Genomic DNA, 16,246 nt, shown 5'->3' on the forward strand with positions numbered 1-16,246 from the left:
GGGTGGCGTCTGGGAGGCCCCACGCCAAGGCCTGAGAAAGAAATGTCCAGCGGCCAAAGGGCCTCGCTGGCCTGACATCCCCTCGTCAGGTGGAAGGACCCACCACCGGGTGTCCGAGGAGCTGATCCGCGCGGGGGATTCACGCGGGCCAGGTCCTGACACACCCTCAGACACAGCTTTCTAATCGCCACAACTGCAGCCACAGGCAGCAAGTTTTCGGAACTTTATTACACACATGTTCTTCCAAATGGTGGAATTTTAAAAAACTCTAAAGCCTGGTCACTTTAAAATGTAGCCACTCTCGCCATAGGCAGCTACCGGGCCTGGACTCAGGAACACGGCCGTTTCGTTAAAGGTAATAACAATGAGGAGGAAAATGCAATATGGTCTTGTATGGAAGAAAAGAAAGTTGGTGCCCTCCCCCAGCTACAGCCCCCTCGATCTCAGCCGAGGTAACCACTTTTGTAATGTGTTGTGATCCTCATGCTCTTACCTTACAGTATTACCCACGACATAGCCACCCCAAACAGAAAACCAAAATAAAATGTGTAATGCTAAAAAGATTATGTGCCCTGGCTGGCTCAGCGCTAGAGCACCCGAGGGTCGTGGGTTCAATTCCTGGTCAAGGGCAGTACCTGCGTTGCCCATTTGATCCCCAGCCCAATGGAGGCTTGTTCAGGAGACAACCAATTGATGTGTCTCTCACATGGATGTTTCTCTCTCTCTCTTTCTCCCCTCCCTTCCTCCTTTCCACTCTCTCTAAAAATCAATGGAAAAAATATCCTTGGGTGAGGATTAACAACAACAACGAAGTTGTTACTAGTACGAACAAAGAACATCTTACAATGATACAGGGGTCAATCCATGAAGATATGATATATATAAACACACATGCACCTCACAAAGAGCCTCAAAATACGGGAAGCAAAACCTGACAGAATTAAAGGGAGAGAGCGACAAAGTGGCACCAGGAGCTGGAAACGGCCACACCGCTCTCAGCCACAGAAGCACCAGCCACAGAGTCGGCCAGGAGGCGAAGGCTTGCGGGCCCCCTGGGCAAACAGAACATTCCACCACCACCCAGTAATACAACCTGCTCAGACACAGGAAACGTTCTCTGGGATGGGCCATCTGTCGGGCCATAAAACAAGTCTCAACAAATGTGAAAGGACTGAAATCGTGCGAGGCTGTTCTCTGACCGCAGGAGAATGAAACTGCACCTCCACAAAAATAAGAAGATTCAGAAAATCCACGAATACGTGGACATCACACAACAGACCCCTAAGTTGCTAATGGATCAAAGAGGACATTTCAAGGAAAGTAGAAAATACTTTGAAACCGATGAAAACAAAAGCGCCACAAAGCGGAATGTCCGGAACGCAGGGACGCGGCGCTCAGAGTGACTGATGGCTGTGGACACTAGACTGAAAGAAGAAAGTCCACAGATCCGCCATCTCAGAACCTTTCACCCCGAGAAACTAGGGAAGAAGAGCGACTAAGCCCCGAATGAGCAGAACAATGGAGGTAATGAAATTAGAGCAGAAACAGAAATAAGAAAACAGTAGGGAAAAAAATCGATGAAACTAAAAATTGTTTCTTTGGAAAGTAAATAAAATGAAAAGTTCCTCTAGCCAGGCTGACCAAGGGAAAGAGAGAGAAGACTAAAATTATGAAACTCCTGTACGGAAGAGGGAATGTGACCACTGTGACCACTGACCTTTCAGAAATGGAAACAGTTATAAGTGAATCCTATGTACAAATGTGCTCCAACACATTGGATAACATACATGACATGGGGATTCGGAGATCCCAAGCTCACTGAAGAAGAGACGAAAGATGTGAGGGTTCCTATAACAAGCGAAGAGATACAGTAATCCCAACTCTTCCCTTGAAATGAAGCCCAGGCAGATGCCTTCCTTGGTGGAGTCTACCAAACGTTTAAAGAAGAATTAACACCAGTATGTCAGCCCTGGCTGGTTTGGCTCAGCGGTTGGAGCATCGGCCTGCGGTCCTGAGAGACCCGGGTTCAGTTCCCGCTAAGGGCACGTACCTCGGTTGCAGTTTGTCCCCGGCCCTGGTCGGTTGTGCGGGTGGCAGCCACTTGATGTGTCCCTTCACATCGATGTTTCTCTCTCTCTCTCTTCCTCTCTCTCCCTCCTGCTCTATCTGAACAAAAAATGGAAAAATGTCCTCGGGTGAGGATAAAAAAAAAACCCACCAGTATGTCATGAACTTTTCCAAAAAGGGAAGACTTCCTACCTCATTCAAAGAGGCCAGTATTTTTTAAAATATATTTTTATTGATAGAGAGGAAGGGAGACAGAGAGAGAAACATTGATGTGAGAGAGAAACATCAACCTGCTGCCTCTTGCATGTCCCCCACTAGGGAATCAAACACGAAACCTGGGCACGTGCCCTGGCCAGGAATCAAACCAGGACCTCTCAGTCCCTGGGACGACACTCACTCCACTGAGCCACACCGGCTGGGCAAAGAGGCCAGTATAACCTGATACCCAAACCAGACAAAGACCTCACAAGGAAACTACAGACCAATATCCCTTACAAACAGAGATGCAAAAAGATCCATAACAAAATACTACCTGAGTGCATCTACCAGTATATAAAAAAGATTCTGTCCTGGCCCGATTGATTCTGGTTGAGGGCACGTACCTCGGTTGCAGTTTGATCCCCAGCCCCAGTCAGGGTTGTGCGAAAGGCAACCAAGTGGTGTGTCTCTCTCACATCAATGTTTTCCCCTCTCTCTCTGTCTCTCTCTTCCTTCCTCCCTCCCTCCCACTCTATCTGAAAATCAATGAAAAAAAAATCCTCGGGTGAAGATTTTAAAAATAGTTAATCGGATTATATGTCATGGCCGGGATTATCCTGGGAGCGTAAGATTAGTTCAGCGTATGAAACGTAATCAACGTAACACCCATGTTTAGTGAATGCAGGGAGGAAAGAAAGTCGTGGTTATCAGGAGGTGCAGCTGATGCGGTTGATGAGGTCCAGCACTGTTCATGACAGAGACACTTAACACACGAGGAAGAGAGGGAACCTTCCCGACCTGATAGCGGAAAGGGTGCGGCTTTCCCTCTAAGGTCAGAGCAAGGCAGAGAAGTCAGCTTTCACTCCTGTGCAATGCAGTGTGGAGGCTCCCGCCAGGCAGGAAAGTAAACAGGAGGCAACCTGATGGCAAAGAAAGAGGTAAAACGATCTCTGTTTGCAGATGATGTGACCTAATCTACAGCAGAGCCTAGAAAATGCGCCGTGAAACTCTCTGAGCTGACGGCAAGCAAGTTCAGCAAGATTGCAGGATAGAACAAGATCGGTGGACAGAAGTCAGTGGCATTTCATACCAACAGTGAGCGATCCAAAAATGGGATTAAGAAAATCATTCCATACACATAGCAGTAAAAGAATGAAATACTGTCCTGCCTGTGCAAACAGGTAAGGATGCTAGGACCCAGGGCAGGTGGGCTCTCCTCCCCAGGGCCGGCTTCTGAGGGCTCAGGGTTCCCAGGGCTTCCAAATGTCTCCCCAAACTGCCACCAGCTGAAGGCAGGAGGGAGTACAGTCTTGGGAATCTGGAGATTTGGAGAAAATCCCACATGGCAGGACACCTGCCAACTTGAACCCTAATGTGTGTTTAATGGGGCCACACCCAGCTGGGCTATCCCTCTCTCTCTGAGTTTTAGAGACCTGACTCATTTGCTTCTAAGAACCTGTTGCTTTTTTAAAGGTACACATGATATCATGTACCAATAATGACAACTTTTTCTCTTTTCTCCCAACTCTTCGACCTCTCCGTTCCTTGTATCCCCTTGTAGAATTGGCCAAGATCATCAATACTGTACAAGCTGAGTGGTTGTGAACATTCCCGTCCTTCCTGCGGTCCAAGGGAAGGCATCTAGAGTTTTTCTATTAGGCAAAAACAAAGGCCAATTAAAAAGTTGTCCTGCCCTGGCTGGTTTGGCTCCGTGGTTGGAGCATTGCCCATGGACCAAAGAGTCACGGGTTTGATTCCAGTCAAGGGCATTGCCTCGGTTGTGGTTCGGTCCCCAGCCCTGGTCGAGGTCATGTGAGAGGCAACTAATCCATGTTTCTCTTTCTTCCTCCCTCCCCGCCACTCCATCTGAAGAATAATGGGAAGAAAGTGTCTTTGGGTAAGGATTGGGGGGTGGGGGGTGTTATGCTTTAGTACTCGTTTGCTAAAGTTTTTTGTTTTTGTTTCATAATCATAAACAGGTATTGAACTTTATCAAATACTGTCCTGTATCAGTTGAGATCATCAGTTTTCCCCAAAGTTGGTCAATGAAGTGAATGGTGTGGAGTTTCGGAGGTTGGGCCTTCCTTGCATTCTGGATCCTCGTGTGCTGTTTTCTGGAACACGGTTCGTTCACAAATAATACTTTACTTAGCATGTTTGCATCTGCTCATAAGTTGAATAGGCCAGCACTTTTCTGTCCTGTGTTGCCCTTTTCCAGTTTTGGAAACAATAATACATTGGCCTTAAAAAATGAGCTTGGTAGATTTTCTCTTTTCCTTTTCTTTTTTTAAAAAATCCTCACTTGAGGCTATTTTTCCATTTATCTTGAGAGAGAGGGAGAAACATCGATGTGAGAGAGACACACTGATTGGTTGCCTCCTGCACGACCCTGACGAGGGCCTGGACCAAACCCAACTGAGGTACATGCCCTTGACCAAAATCGAACCCACACCTCTTTGGTCCACTGGCCGATGCTCTAACCACTGAGCAAAACCAGCCAGGGCTCCTTTTCTTTTCTTTTTTATTTTTCATTTTGGAACAACTGGCATGAGTTAGTAAAAAAGATTCTTTGCAAGTTTGGTGCCATTTACAAAAGTCAACTGGGCCTGGAGTTTCTACAGTGGGAATTGCTTTGTATACATAATTTCTTATTGATTGATTTTAGAAAGATGGAAAGAAACATCGATTTGTTGTTCCATTTATTTATGCATTCATTGGTTGATTCTTTTTTTTTTATCCTCACCCGAGGACATTTTTCCATATTTTGTGCAGGTAGAGTGGGAGGGAGAGAGAGGAAGAGAGAGAGAGAGAGAGAAACATCGACGTGAAGGGGACACAGCGAGTGGTTGCCACCTGCATGACCCAACCAGGGCCGGGACAAACTGTAACCGAGGCACATTCCCTTAGCGGGAACCGAACCTGGGTCTCTCTGGACCACAGGCCGACGCTCTAACTGCTGAGCCAAACCGGCTAGGGCTGGTTGATTCTTATATGTGCCCTGACCAGGGATCAAACCCACAACCTTGGCATATTGGAACAGTGCTCTAACCACCTGAGCTACCCGGCCACGGCTATGGTGAGAATTGCTTTAACCACCATTCTATTTACTGGTCTCTGACCATATCTGGAGCTTACGTTCCAGTCTTGGTATTTTGTGTCTCTAGGAAGGAGTCTATTGTACATAGTCATCTAAATGTCTTGACTTTTCAGAAATCCTATTTATATCTATAGTTATTTCCCTTTTTATTGTCATTATTTTCATTTGTATGTCTTTCCTCTCTCATTTTTATTATTTGTGCTAAAGTTCTGTTTATCTTACTGATCTTTAAAAAAACAACTTCTGGGTTAGTGATTTGCTACTGACTTTGATCTTTTGTGTCACTAATTCCCTCTCTTATTTCTTTCTTTTGTGTTTCTTTGGTTTGCCTCATTCTTCATTTTGCCACATTCTGGAGCTTAACTCTTCACTCTTCTGGTTTAGCCTCTAATATTCCCCGATAAAGTTATTTCAAGCAGTACATTTCCTGGAAAAGACCGCCTCACCTGTTCCCCCCAAAGGTAGGTGATGTTTTCATTATCATTTGTTTCTCAGTATTTTTTTAAAATCCTCACCTGAGAATATTTTTCCATTTATCTTCAGATCGGGGGGGGGGGGCATCGATGTGAGAGAGACATACTGACTGGTTGCCCCCTGCATGACCCCAACCAGGGCCAGGGACCGAACAATCAAGGTACGTGCCCTTGACCAGAATCAAACCCACAACTCCTTGGTCCAAAGGCCAATGCTCTAACTGCAGAGCCAAACCAGCCAGGGCTGTTTTGTTTTGGTTTTTTTCAATTCTCATCTGAGTATATTTTTTCATTTATCTTCAGATAGAGTGGGAGAGAGACAGACAGACAGACAGACAGACATTGATTGGTTTCCTCCCACACAACCCCAACCAGGGACAGGGATTGAACCTGCAACCCAGGTATGTGTCCTTGACCAGGAATCGAACCTGAGACACTTTGGTCTGCGGGCTGACACTGAGCCAAACCAGCCAGGGCTGTTTCTCGGTATTTTTAAAGTTTGCTTTACAATTTCTGTTTTACCCCGGGGATTATCTTGTCACATGCTGTGTAGCATCTCACCATGTGGGATGTGTTCGTTGGAGCACAAACCAGGCTGATGTTCCAAAGAGCCTGAGGAGAAAATGCCTTAGATAAGGTGGAAGCTTATTTCCCTGTCACAGAACAAGTCCAGCAGGGGTGTCCAGGCTGGGGGGGCCTCCCGCAGGGCTCGTGGGCCCTCACTGCCTTCTTTACCTGCTCCAGGCCATCGGCCAGGACAGGAAAGAGGTCACTGCACAGCTCGTGGTCTGTCACATGGCCGCAGCTTGCTGCCCTGGGCACCGGGAGATGTTTGCAATGGGGCCACCATGTCCCCAACATAAACTCCTGTTAATAGAGGAAGACTTCTCTTTTTTTTTTAATCCTCACCCGAGGATATTTTTCTTTTTATCTTCAGACAGAGTGGGAGGGAGAGAGAGGGGAAAAAAAGGGAGAGAGAGAAACATCGATGTAAGAGAGACACATCGACTAGTTGCCTCCTGCATGACCCCCACCAGGGCTGGGGACGAACTGCAAGTGAGGTTCGTGCCCTTGGCCAGAATCGAACCCGCGACTCATTGGTCCGCGGGCCGACGCTCTAACTGCTGAGCACACCGTCCAGGGCAGAATACCTTTCTTTGATGTGGCCATTGCTTAGTAGGATTTGTGTGGTGTGTGGTAAGAGATTGGTAAATTAATTACTTGAAAACGAATCCATTTTAATCCTTTTTGGTCAGAGGCCCACCCAGGGGCTAGTGGTCATTGGGATGTTCCCACTTCCTCTGTGACAGGCAGAAGCATCCCCTACAGACCAAGTGCGTGCGCCGTACGTGGGTGTGTCGAGCGAGTCTACAGGCGTCAAGCAGGTGAAGGTCACAGTCCCATCACTAGCTCCGTGCTCCTCAGCCCAACCCTGGTCCGTGCGGGTGTGGGTGCTATGGGTGGACCTATGTGCCTGAGACTGTGGCTGGTGCTCGTCCTCCCCGCTGTGGGCAGGGCCACGCCGTCCTCTCCCGGCGCCCAGGACCAAGGGGCTTCCTTCTTGCACGTGGTTCTTTGCTCTGAGATTGTCCCTTTCGGATGAGAGGAAGCAGATTGCTGTCCTCAAATACAGGGTATGATTTTAAGCTACTTATTTTATACGTTTTTAAAATATGTTTTTTATTGATTTTTTTAGAGGGAGAAAGAGATAGAAGCATCGATGTGAGAGAGAAACATGGACTGGCTGCCTCCAGCAGCCCCCTCCCCCCGCCCGGGGATCGAGCCCGCAGCCTGGGCTCGTGTCCCGACCCGGAGTCGAACCGGGACTGCAGTTCCCGGGGTGACACTCCATCCACTGAGCCGCACCGGCTGGGCTCGGCTACTTATGTTTAAGAAACAAAAGACTCGGAAAGAACCTCTGACCCTCCTCATTGATCTGTCTAAAGGGATTTAGACAGGAAGACCTGCTTCAGGAGGGGAACCTTTTCACCTCCACAGACAGAGAGGACCCAGTTAGAGAAGGGGTTCAGCACAGGCCCCCCCAAGATGCAAATTATTCCGAGCAGAAGGGGATTGAGACCTGTGGGCTCCTCTCCACTCCTTTGGAGAATATAATTAGGGGCCTTGCCCATATCCGCAGTTACCACCGGAGACAACTTTTATGACCTGTCTGTAGGGCAAATTCCTTATTGCTGAGCCGTGGTTATTGCTCCGCACTGGGGCCCGGGCCCCTCACCGTGGCCTTAGCTCAGAATGTCGCAGACCCCTGGCTTCTCTGTCTCAGACTCTGTCATGTGTATGGGGTTCCTGCACACATGTGTCGTTTAACTGGGTCGTGTTCTCCTCTTCGTCTGTCTCGTGCCTGTTGGACCATTTGTCCCTCTGGAAAGAAAATGGGGAAGTTATCTTCTCCCCCACACGGACAGCACACAGCTGGGACTCTGCTCTTTCCAAATCCAGTCCGAGACTCCCCTCTGCCCGGCGTCCAGCAGGCCTGCGCCGGGTCGCCGCCAGGTGTTTGCTGCGCTGGGGGCCAGTGCGTCGAGCCGATCGGCTGTGCTTCACTGTCACCTTTGCCTGTTCTGCTCCCCACTGGACACATCGAATCTTCTGCTGAGTTTAAAAGGAAATTACTGTATGTTGGTGGTCGTGGCCGCTCTCATCCCTGTGCTGAGGTCCCACTTGTCTGTGTCTGCACCTCTGATCAGGTGCGGCCGCAGTCCCCCCCCCCCCCACGCACCTGTCTCCACCTGCAGCCTCATGGCCTCCTGCACCCAGTTCTTTCTCCTGTGGTCCCCGCCCCCACCTCCGGCAGCACCTCTGCCCCTGTCTCTTGTCCCGTTTTCTCCTTCCTGTCACCTCCAAAACACAGAGGACTTGGAGGGCTGAGCACATTGTTGTTAGTATGACCTCATTTGAAGGCATTTGAATGGATATGAAAATCTAAGGTCCAAAGGTCTGTCCTTCAGTGAGTGAGAACAACACACCATTGTCTGTGTCCAGAGTGCTGCTGAGAAATCTGTCACTGCCACAGTGTCCCCTTGTCCTTGGTCCTGATCAGTGCCACCACCGTGTGCCAGGGCTGGGCCTGCCCTGTCTCCCAGAATCCTATTCGAGCCCGCGGTCAAGGTCTCTCCTTTCTCTCTGTTTCTGGGGAACTGAGTCTCAGTGTTGCCCAAATGCCCTGGTGTGTCTGCTTGCCAGCCTGGCCCCTCCAGCTCAGGCACCGGGTCAGGTCCCTGGCTCCTCCTCCTGCTGGCTGCCCCGCCCCCCCGTGTGTCTCCATCAGAGCTGGGGCACTGCCAGCCCCGGGGACTTCAGTTCACAGACACAGGCGTCTCACTCATAACCTGAGGCCGTGTCGGACACCGGGCGTGTGGGCGCGGTGTGCACAGGAGTCTGTGCACAGCATGGCGAGGGTCCCGGGGCTGAGGTGAGAGGTCACAGACCTGCTAGGGCCCACGCTGCACCACTCAGACTCACGTTAGTGCCACCCGTGTCCAACTCCTCAGAACACGGCTGCTGTGATTTCTAGAAAAACAGCTGACCTACCAGAGGGGGGCTAGTGGGGGCCGCCCTCCCCGCTGCCGCCCTTGGTTTTCATCCAGGGGCTGGTGGGGGGCTGGTGGGGTGTCGTGGCAGCTGCACTGGCCGTGTGCGCTCCGAGCACCCTCCTCAGCCCCCACCCAGCCACCGAGATGCACTCGCTGCCGAGGGTCAGGGCCAGCTCCTGGCACAGCGCCCACACCTCCTGTGCCTGCTGCTCCGGCAGCATGTGGCCCAGAATGAGCAGGTGGCACCTGGTGGCTGTAGGTCCCGTGGGCCCCGACTGTCCCTGGTGGAAACGCGCCCTCCCTGGAACCAGGACCTGTGTCTGTGCAGAGCCTGACCTGTGGGGTGACGAGCAGACCCCAGAGTGACAGTGGGGCCACCTCTTCACCCCAGACCCAGTGTGTGCGCACCGCCCCACCCCCGCTCTCAGGACGGGGCGACAGGGCGGTGGGACTCCCAGAGCGATGGCGTGTGGCACGTGGCCCCGGCCCCTGTGGCCCCGGCCCTATCGCCTCCTTGCCAGGAAGCAGACCCTTGCTGCGCACGGAGGTGACGCTCTCTCTGAGCAAGGAGGGCGTCCTTTTCTGTCCTGTCAGGAAAGGGTGCCGGCAGTTTGCGTTTTCTGAGGAAGGATCACGGTGAACTTTGCGTCTCCACACGGGACAATCCACTCTCCTGCCCTCGGGCCCACGTGACGCGTGGTCTGGCGGCTCACGGAGCTCACACCGGCCCTCTGCCGTGGGCACCCTGTGCTCAGGGGACCAGCTGTGCTGTGGCAGCCGTGCAGAGGTGGGTGCAGACCGACCACGGGGAGTGGAGGAGGCACAGAAATGGAGGCTCGTAGAAATGACTTCCAGAGGGCGTGGCGGAGAGGTCTGCAGGCCCAGAGAAGCCCGGGGAACACGGGGGTCTTACTCCAGGGCAGTGAGAAGCTTAGGGACCCCACTGCGCGGGGCTGGGCATCAGGTGCATCTGTAGAGTGGGTCAGGGGCCCCGAGGACTCTGCCTGGTGTTGCCCTCCCCCCTCCCCACCTCTCCCCTCTCTGAAATCTCTTAGACTCTGTAACTTCAGTCAGATAACCAGGAGGACTGAGACCACAGACAAGGGTGTGTGAGAGGTGTAACTGCTGCTTTTGTCAGTGAGACTATTTCTGTCGGAACCCCTGCCCCCCGGACTCAGGCTCAGGCAGCTGGGCAGTGGGAGCCGGGACCAGGCTAAACTCCTTCTTTCAGCATCGGCAGAGGGACGGTCACCCCTTCCCAGGGACCTACACTTGAGGTCACTGCCTACCTGCAACTCTCAGCACACTCTGGCCCAGGCCGCTATGTGCCCTTCAGCCCCTTGGCACTGTCTCCCTTGTCCTGGGCACTCGAATCCACCCTCCCCATCTTCAGGCTACGTGGCCAGTGCTGGCTTTGTCCCCCCCTCCAGGGATGAGCGGGGATGTAAATGGGGACACATGATCGGCCCGGATGTGTGGCCGGAACAAAGGGATGCCCAGGGGTGGCCCGACGTCACGGTGATTCGGCCCCTCAGTTCTGCAGGGCAGAGTCCAGACCAAGGTGTCACAGGGCCGTGCTCCCTCTGAACCCCGAGGCTGTCCTTCCCACCTTGTCCAGCTTCCGTGGCGCCCCTCGGTGCCCCCGCCGCCAGCCGATGGTTCACACAGTGACTTATAAGGACATCAGTCCCAGAGGCTTCGGACCCAACCCAGTGACCTCACCTTCACTCGATTACTTCATCTGCAGAAACTCCATTCCCAACGAGTTCAGGTTCACGTGTACGGGCTAGGATTTCAACACCATTTTTGGGGGGGAAGGGAGGTGCTACAATTCAACCTGTAACAGCAAGTGACCCAGCGAGAGTCCGTGTGATCCCCTAGAACGTACGAGAGGGAGGCAAGTGGGTCCTTTTCGTCCTGTGATGATGCCTCTGTGCCGCCCCTAACCTGAGAACGTGCAGAAAATAAGCCCGAGAGAGTGAGACCGGGAGTCAGTGTGAGGACGGCAGGAGGCCTCCTGCCCCGGGGCTGCGTCCCTCTCTGCCTAAACCACCTCCTGGGACGTTCTCTGTCACCTTCAACACAGGTCACCGCAGCTGACGAGCAGCTGGCACGGGGACGGGCTCTACTAGCCGTGGCCTGAGAGACGAGCGTGCGGAAGGTTCGGAGGCCTTGCCCTGCCCAGGGTGGACGGTGAGAGACTTGGCTGGGGCCAGGAACAAAAGTGGCGCCTCCCTGCCCCACCTGTTTCGAGTGGTTCCGTGCGGGGCGGGGAGGGCTGGGTGGACGGCCCAGGAGGTTCTGGCTGAGCTTGTTGCCCGGAGTGACAGGGTGCAGACAGCCCAGCGTGCACAGGTCTCAGGGGTGTTGCGCAGGGTGCAGGCGGATTCTGGACGTGCTCCACCCCTGGGCGACACCAAGCCACTTGCTGAAGACCTTTCGTGGTTTGCTGAGAGGCAGACAGCAGGCCCTTCCTCCCCTGGGTCCACAGGCGCCGCAGCACCCGGGGCCAGCGCCCGCCGTGCCTCTCGGCTGCTGCGTAGTTTAGCCAGCGGGTCTTTTTTAAAAAGCCAGTTCGAGTTGGTTTCTGGTGGCTGACAGAAGCCGAAGATCTGCCCGGACCCGCCTTGTGGCCATGTCCTCTCCACCCGGGACAGGGGTGCAGGTCCCTGGGATCTCTGGTCCCCCGAACTCTAGGCTTCTCAGACATGTGCACCAGTAACCTACAAACGATACTCTCGCTTCATCTCCCATCTGGCAAATCTCTCATCTTGTAAAGAAAGCCTCTTCTTACCCCCACGCACCCCCCCCGCCGACCTAGCCAGCTGGCAACAAGTCTCTGCCTGAGTCAGCCCCCCCCCCAGACCCCAGGCCCTTCTCCCAGGGCTCGGAGCCCCCACCTGTGGGAAAAGCTCCGTCATGGGAAGGGCTGTGCCCCAGGCCCTGGTCTCCTCAGTCCTGGCTGGTGACTGCGGGTCCCACCCCTGGCTTCTTCCTGACCCTCCGGGACCACCTCAGCATTTCCCTCACAGACTTGCCCCACCCAGACCATGGCTCTGTCCCCTCCAGGCCTCCTCCGGCTGCCTGTCAAAGCCACTGGGGCCCATGGCCGCCGGCAGACCTGCCACAGCGGGTTCCCTGGTTAGATTCGCCCCTACCGGGGCCGGGAGACCCTGCTGCGGGCTCCGTGGGCCTGGCTGGGCTTCATCTGTTCCGACCACATTCTCTGGCGGAGCCCCTGCCACCACCTGAGGGTGAGAGTAGTGTCCTTAGTCCAGGTGGGGGCGGGGGTGGGGGCACTAGGTCGTGTGGGGCCTTGGCCTTTGGGAGAGAGGCCCAGGTGGCAGCCGCTCGATGTGCCAGGAAAGGACACCGAGAAGGGAGACCGTGGCTGGGACACAGCCGGGCAGCTCGAGGACCAGCCCGCAGTCCTAGCGCACAGGGCAGTGGGCTGCAGCGAACCAGCCTCCACTGTGGGCATGAGCCGAGTGTGGGCGGGCACAGGGCCTCTGCGTCTCCTTGCCTTCGGGGCCACATCGGCCGGCTGCTGTGACAGCCCCAGTGTGGAAGGAGGGCCACGCGGCCAGCCAGCCGCGCTGCGAGGAGGGTAGGGCTGCCCCAGGTCCCGCTGGGGGTGTTGCTGTCTCGTCCGGGAGGAGCCTGGCTCAGCCTAGGACCCTGGCCCCAGGTGCCCAGTGGGAAAGGCTGGAGGCAGCCCCAAGTCTGCCCCGTGGCCTTCCAGGGACCCTGGCCTCCTGCTCCTCCTCCTGGGTCCGTGGCCAGCCCAGTGCAGGCTTGAACAGAAGTAGGATGCAGCTGTCTTGGGTGGGAGCTGAACACGTGGACTGGGGGTCAGGAGCCAGGACCACCTGTGCCCCTCCCAGTGGGAGGCCTGAGGAAGAGTGGGGAGCGCAGGGGAGGCACACACGGCCAGGGTGGAGGCTCAGAGGCCGGACGGGGCGGCTGCTCGGGGAACTGCGGGGCCCGTGAGGACGGGCTGGCAGGTGGGTGGCACGGGGCCGTCCGCGTGCAGGCAGGGCAGGCCCGCGGTGGAATGCACTCCTTCTGGCCCATCGAGGCTGCAGCGAGGCCCACACGCTGGGTGCTCCCTGGGCCTGGCGGTGGGGGCTGAAAACACAGAGGGAAGGGCAGGGTGGGCCCCCCGATAGAGTGTGAGCCCCTCCCAGGAGAGGCACCACCACCTCTCCACCCACAGTCTGCCCGCCTGCCCCAGCTTGCCTGCCCACCCCACCCATTTTCCAACGAAACATTCCCAAGGCAACAGCATCACAAACCCAGAAAAAAGACGAGCCCAGGCAGGGGTGGCTCGAGTGGCCACAGGGTGTGTGTGTGTGTGGCAGGGAGGGCCTCCCAGGACACTCTACTGTCAGGTGCCTGAGGGCCAGTCCAGGCCTCCAGGTTCCCCCAAAGGCAGGGCGGGCTCCTGGGAGGGTCTGGGACCCAGTGTGGCTTGTCTGCTGGACGAGGCGTCCACTCCTTAGTAAAAGCCCATGTCGGAGGAAGGAATCAACAGATGAATGAACGAACACATACATGGGTCCACGTGGATACCTACCTGGCCACAAAAACACGTGAGAAACCATGATCTAGCAGGGACCTGGGCGCCCCCACCTGTAGGGCCTCACCCCCTTGTCCAGCAGGCCTGGGAGAAGGGGTGTCCGGCTGGAGGAGGGGTGTGGCCAAGGTGTGCCTGGAAGCCTTGGGTTGGGTGTCTGGACCAAGGGTGGGGTGGCTAGCCGAGGAAGGAGAGGCAGTAAGGGCCATGTGGGGTGGGGTGCAGCCCAGGGGTCTCAGGGTCTGCCTGCAGAGAAGGAGGTGGGTGAACCCAGGGGTGGTTCTGCAGTCCTGGTTCATGCAGCTGCCACAAGGCTCCCCAACAAGTGTGCATTGCCCCCCACTTCTTCGGACCCCAGGTCACCGTTAGGGCAGGCTTGGTACCCATCACCAGCAGCCCTCCTCAGCCCACAGCAGTGTGGGTGGTGGATGGGGCCTGGTGGGGAGAGCCCCCCCCCCGCCACGGAGCAGGGAACTGAGGGGGGGCAGGAAGCTCTAGCCCTGCAGCCCGCCCCCCCCCCCAGGTCTGAGGCTGAGAACGTTTCCCAGGAAACAGTGGCTGGCGGGAGACGAGGCCAAGAGAGTGCTGGGCCGGCGGTGCTGAGAGGGAAGGCCAGGAGCAGAGGTGGCCGGGGCTCCGGGGCTCCAGGTTCCTCCCTGTTGTGGGTCCCCTGGCCCAGCCACTGCAGTGTCCCTGTCCCTGCAGCCTGCACATGGGAGACGGGGCCTCAGTGCTGGGCTGCCTGGGGGGGGCGAAGGTGTCACACCTGGGCCAGCCCCAGAGCCCAGGGAACCCCTCCCCGGGAACCCCTCCCTGGGACCGAGCCCACCAGGGATCTCCTGGGCCTCCGAGGTGACTGAGGTGACCGAGGTGACAGAGACAGTAGTGACGGAGGCTGTGGAGGTGGGGCCTGGCCAGCCCGCCCTGGTGAGCAGAGCAGCCCGAGGTGGGGTGGAGGTCAGTGAGCCCCTGCTACAGGTGTCCCCAGGGCCCCTGGACACTTCGCAGCTGACTGGACAGCCGGCCACGCAGGCTCCCCTGGCCCCCGCTGCCACCATGGCCGCTGCCCAACTGCGAGAGCAGGGGGTACAGGGTGGGGAGGGCAGGACCAGGTGGGGGCACCTTGGGACCCTGAGTCCTCTCTGAGCCACAGGCCAAGGCAGCTGCACGGTGACAGCCCGCAGACCCTCCCTGGTGGACCACAGGCCCTGGCCCCCAGACACCCCAGCAGGGGCGAGGCTGGGACAGGGGCCGGTGGCACCTCCCTCAGCAGCCCTGTGTGCATGGCCTGTGCCACAGCTGCTCCAGCGCCTGCTCCAGGCCCCATGGGACCACCCGCTGCAGCGGGCAGAGCCCAGTGGGCAGAGGCTGCTGGCTCAGGGAGGCTGGCACGACCACCTTGTCTCAGCCCCCTGGTTGGGAGTCAGTCCTGGAGCAGCCTGAGCCAGCAGCTCAGGGCTTCGGGGAGGCCCGCGGTGCTCTCTGGCCACTGCTGTCGGGGCGCGTGGCTCCTGACCCACCTGGGCCTGAGGGCCAACGGGGGTTAGCTGGCACCCACAGGTGCCTCCCAGGGCAGGGGTGGGGCGGCGGGGGAGGGCACCGGGCTCAGGGGCTGTGTGTTCACAGGGTGTGTGCGAGGGGGCTGTGGCTCGGGCTAAGGGCCTGCAGAGGGCCCTGGAGGCTGGTCAGAGGCTGCTGGGGCTACTCACAGGTGAGTGGTGAGTGGTGAGGACAGCATGGGCAGGCCAGCCAAAGTGTCCTCAGTGCTCCAGTCTGGGGACCTAGGGCCTCCTCCCCTGCCCGGGAGTACGATCCAGGTGCTGGAGTCCAAGGACCCTCCCCGTGCCCACGGCCCTCACCCGCCCTTCCCTCTGGCGGCTGCAGAGGACGAAGCTGGCTGGTGAGGGAGCAGCTGGCGCGGCTCCGGGAGTGGACGAAGCTGACCGGGGACGCTGCCCGCACTCATCAGAAACTGCTGTGTGACCTGGGTGGGGGGCCCACGGAACCGGCACCCCCAGCAAGCCCAGGGGCCCAGCTGGAACTGGCTGGGGCAGCCTCAGCACATCAGGGGCTCAGGAGCCAAGAGCAGGTGTTTGCCCCAGGGTGGGTCAAGAGGGCAAAGCTGGCAGGCTGGAAAGAGGCGTCTCCACCCTGCCCCATCTCTCGGCCTTGAGCAGGGATGGCTGGGGTGGGCATGGAGGACTTTCTGACCCCAGCGGGGCCGCCTGGGACGCTGTTGCTCTCCTCCTCCGGCTGGCAGAGCGGCGAGAGCAGCTGGCTC

Source organism: Molossus molossus, unplaced genomic scaffold, assembly GCF_014108415.1.
Source record: "Molossus molossus isolate mMolMol1 unplaced genomic scaffold, mMolMol1.p scaffold_m16_p_33, whole genome shotgun sequence".
NCBI lineage: Eukaryota > Metazoa > Chordata > Mammalia > Chiroptera > Molossidae > Molossus > Molossus molossus.